Here is a 5,639-nt window from a genome sequence, read left to right on the forward strand (position 1 = left end):
GAGGATAGGATAGAGGATAGGATAGAGGATAGGATAGAGGATAGGATAGAGGATAGGATAGAGGATAGGATAGAGGATAGGATAGAGGATAGGATAGAGGATAGGATAGGATAGAGGATAGGATAGGATAGAGGATAGGATAGGATAGAGGATAGGATAGACGATAGGATAGGATAGAGGATAGGATAGGATAGAGGAAAGGATATTATAGAGGATAGGATAGGATAGAGGATAGGATAGGATAGAGGATAGGATAGGACAGAGGATAGGATAGGGGATTTGATAGGATAGAGGATAGGATAGGATAGAGGATAGGATAGGACAGAGGATAGGATAGGGGATTGATAGGATAGAAGATAGGATAGGATAGAGGATAGGATAGGATAGAGGATAGGATAGGATAGAGGATAAGATAGGACAGAGGATAGGATAGGGGATTGATAGGATAGAAGATAGGATAGGATAGAGGATTGGATAGGATAGAGGATAGATGATAGGATAGGATAGAGGATAGGGTAGGATAGAGGATAGGATAGGGTAGAGGATAGATGATAGGATAGGATAGAGGATAGGATAGGGGATTTGATAGGATAGAGGATAGGATAGGATAGAAGATAGGATATGATAGAGGAAAGATGATAGGATAAGATAGAGGATCGGATAGGGGATAGGATAGGATAGAGGATAGGATAGGATAGAGGATAGGACAGGATAGAGGATAGGATAGGATAGAGGATTGGATAGGATAGAGGACAGGATAGACGATAGGATAGGATAGAGGATACGATAGGATAGAGGATAGGATAGGATAGAGGACAGGATAGGATACAGGATTGGATAGGATACAGGAAAGGATAGGATTGAGGATAGGATAGGATGGAGGATAGGATAGGATAGAGGATAGGATAGGATAGAGGATAGGATAGACGATAGGATAGGATAGAGGATAGGATAGGATAGAGGATAGGATAGGATAGAGGGTAGGATAGTATAGAGGATAGGATAGGATAGAGGATAGGATAGGATAGAGGATAGGATAGGATAGAGGATAGGATAGACGATAGGATAGGATAGAGGATAGGATAGGATAGGATAGAGGATAGGATAGACGATAGGATAGGATAGAGGATAGGATAGGATAGAGGATAGGATAGGAAAGAGGATAGGATAGGATAGAGGATAGGAAAGGATAGAGGATAGGATAGGACAGAGGATAGGATAGGGGATTTGATAGGATAGGATAGAGGATAGGATAGGATAGAGGATAGGATAGGATAGAGGATAGGATAGGATAGAGGATAGGATAGGATAGAGGATAGGATAGGATAGAGGATAGGATAGGATAGAGGATAGGATAGACGATAGGATAGGATAGAGGATAGGATAGGATAGAGGATAGGATAGGACAGAGGATAGGATAGGATAGAGGACAGGATAGACGATAGGATAGGATAGAGGATACGATAGGATAGAGGATAGGATAGGATAGAGGACAGGATAGGATACAGGATTGGATAGGATACAGGAAAGGATAGGATTGAGGATAGGATAGGATGGAGGATAGGATAGGATAGAGGATAGGATAGGATAGAGGATAGGATAGACGATAGGATAGGATAGAGGATAGGATAGGATAGAGGATAGGATAGGATAGAGGGTAGGATAGTATAGAGGATAGGATAGGATAGAGGATAGGATAGGATAGAGGATAGGATAGGATAGAGGATAGGATAGACGATAGGATAGAATAGAGGATAGGATAGGATAGAGGATAGGATAGGAAAGAGGATAGGATAGGATAGAGGATAGGAAAGGATAGAGGATAGGATAGGACAGAGGATAGGATAGGGGATTTGATAGGATAGGATAGAGGATAGGATAGGATAGAGGATAGGATAGGATAGAGGATAGGATAGGATAGAGGATAGGATAGGATAGAGGATAGGATAGGATAGAGGATAGGATAGGATAGAGGATAGGATAGGATAGAGGATAGGATAGGATAGAGGATAGGATAGGATAGAGGATAGGATAGACGATAGGATAGGATAGAGGATAGGATAGGACAGAGGATAGGATAGGATAGAGGATAGGATAGGATAGAGGATGGGATAGGATAGAGGATTGGATAGAGGATAGGATAGGATAGAGGATAGGGTAGGATAGAGGATAGGATAGGGTAGAAGATAGGATAGGATAGAGGATAGGATAGGATAGAGGATAGATGATAGGATAGGATAGAGGATAGGATAGGGGATTTGATAGGATAGAGGATAGGATAGGATAGAAGATAGGATATGATAGAGGAAAGATGATAGGATAAGATAGAGGATCGGATAGGGGATAGGATAGGATAGAGGATAGGATAGGATAGAGGATAGGACAGGATAGAGGATAGGATAGGATAGAGGATTGGATAGGATAGAGGACAGGATAGACGATAGGATAGGATAGAGGATACGATAGGGTAGAGGATAGGATAGGATAGAGGACAGGATAGGATACAGGATTGGATAGGATACAGGAAAGGATAGGATTGAGGATAGGATAGGATGGAGGATAGGATAGGATAGAGGATAGGATAGGATAGAGGATAGGATAGACGATAGGATAGGATAGAGGATAGGATAGGATAGAGGATAGGATAGGATAGAGGGTAGGATAGTATAGAGGATAGGATAGGATAGAGGATAGGATAGGATAGAGGATAGGATAGGATAGAGGATAGGATAGACGATAGGATAGGATAGAGGATAGGATAGGATAGAGGATAGGATAGGAAAGAGGATAGGATAGGATAGAGGATAGGAAAGGATAGAGGATAGGATAGGACAGAGGATAGGATAGGGGATTTGATAGGATAGGATAGAGGATAGGATAGGATAGAGGATAGGATAGGATAGAGGATAGGATAGGATAGAGGATAGGATAGGATAGAGGATAGGATAGGATAGAGGATAGGATAGGATAGAGGATAGGATAGGATAGAGGATAGGATAGGATAGAGGATAGGATAGGATAGAGGATAGGATAGGATAGAGGATAGGATAGGATAGAGGATAGGATAGACGATAGGATAGGATAGAGGATAGGATAGGATAGAGGATAGGATAGGACAGAGGATAGGATAGGATAGAGGATAGGATAGGATAGAGGATGGGATAGGATAGAGGATTGGATAGAGGATAGGATAGGATAGAGGATAGGGTAGGATAGAGGATAGGATAGGGTAGAAGATAGGATAGGATAGAGGATAGGATAGGATAGAGGATAGATGATAGGATAGGATAGAGGATAGGATAGGGGATTTGATAGGATAGAGGATAGGATAGGATAGAAGATAGGATATGATAGAGGAAAGATGATAGGATAAGATAGAGGATCGGATAGGGGATAGGATAGGATAGAGGATAGGATAGGATAGAGGATAGGACAGGATAGAGGATAGGATAGGAAAGAGGATAGGGTAGGATAGAGGATAGGAAAGGATAGAGGATAGGATAGGACAGAGGATAGGATAGGGGATTTGATAGGATAGGATAGAGGATAGGATAGACGATAGGATAGGATAGAGCATAGGATAGGATAGAGGATAGGATAGGATAGAGGACAGGATAGGATAGAGGGTAGGATAGAGTAGAGGACAGGATAGGATACAGGATTGGATAGGATACAGGAAAGGATAGTATTGGGGATAGGATAGGATGGAGGATAGGATAGGATAGAGTATAGGATAGGATAGAGGATAGGATAGACGATAGGATAGTATAGAGGGTAGATAGGATAGAGGATTGGATAGAGGATAGGATAGGATGGAGGATAGGATAGGATAGAGTATAGGATAGGATAGAGGATAGGATAGACGATAGGATAGTATAGAGGGTAGATAGGATAGAGGATTGGATAGAGGATAGGATAGGATAGAGGATAGGATAGGATAGAGGATTGGATAGAGGATAGGATAGGATAGAGGATATTATAGGATAGAGGATATGATAGGATAGAGGATAGGATAGGATAGAGGATTGGATAGGATAGAGGACAGGATAGACGATAGGATAGGATAGAGGATACGATAGGATAGAGGATAGGATAGGATAGAGGACAGGATAGGATACAGGATTGGACAGGATACAGGAAAGGATAGGATTGAGGATAGGATAGGATGGAGGTTAGGATAGGATAGAGGATAGGATAGGATAGAGGATAGGATAGACGATAGGATAGGATAGAGGATAGGATAGGATAGAGGATAGGATAGGATAGAGGATAGGATAGGATACAGGATAGGATAGGGAATTTGATAGGATACAGGATAGGATAGGATAGAAGACAGGATAGGATAGAGGATAAGATAGGATTGAGGATAGGATAGGATAGAGGATTGGATAGAGGATAGGATAGGATAGAGGATATTATAGGATAGAGGATATGATAGGATAGAGGATAGGATAGGATAGAGGATTGGATAGGATAGAGGACAGGATAGACGATAGGATAGGATAGAGGATACGATAGGATAGAGGATAGGATAGGATAGAGGACAGGATTGGATAGGATACAGGAAAGGATAGGATTGAGGATAGGATTGAGGATAGGATAGGATGGAGGATAGGATAGGATAGAGGATAGGATAGACGATAGGATAGGATAGAGGATAGGATAGGATAGAGGATAGGATAGGATAGAGGGTAGGATAGTATAGAGGATAGGATAGGATAGAGGATAGGATAGGATAGAGGATAGGATAGAGGATATTATAGGATAGAGGATATGATAGGATAGAGGATAGGATAGGATAGAGGATAGGATAGGATAGAGGACAGGATAGGATAGAGGGTAGGATAGAGTAGAGGACAGGATAGGATACAGGATTGGATAGGATACAGGAAAGGATAGTATTGGGGATAGGATAGGATAGAGGATAGGATAGGATAGAGGATAGGATAGACGATAGGAAAGGATAGAGGATAGGATAGGATAGAGGATAGATGATAGGATAGGATAGAGGATAGGATAGGGGATTTGATAGGATAGAGGATAGGATAGGATAGAAGATAGGATATGATAGAGGAAAGATGATAGGATAAGATAGAGGATCGGATAGGGGATAGGATAGGATAGAGGATAGGATAGGATAGAGGATAGGACAGGATAGAGGATAGGATAGGAAAGAGGATAGGGTAGGATAGAGGATAGGAAAGGATAGAGGATAGGATAGGACAGAGGATAGGATAGGGGATTTGATAGGATAGGATAGAGGATATTATAGACGATAGGATAGGATAGAGCATAGGATAGGATAGAGGATAGGATAGGATAGAGGACAGGATAGGATAGAGGGTAGGATAGAGTAGAGGACAGGATAGGATACAGGATTGGATAGGATACAGGAAAGGATAGTATTGGGGATAGGATAGGATGGAGGATAGGATAGGATAGAGTATAGGATAGGATAGAGGATAGGATAGACGATAGGATAGTATAGAGGGTAGATAGGATAGAGGATTGGATAGAGGATAGGATAGGATAGAGGATAGGATAGGATAGAGGATTGGATAGAGGATAGGATAGGATAGAGGATATTATAGGATAGAGGATATGATAGGATAGAGGATAGGATAGGATAGAGGATTGGA

Source organism: Halictus rubicundus, unplaced genomic scaffold (assembly GCF_050948215.1).
Source record: "Halictus rubicundus isolate RS-2024b unplaced genomic scaffold, iyHalRubi1_principal scaffold0128, whole genome shotgun sequence".
In the NCBI taxonomy this organism is placed as follows: domain Eukaryota; kingdom Metazoa; phylum Arthropoda; class Insecta; order Hymenoptera; family Halictidae; genus Halictus; species Halictus rubicundus.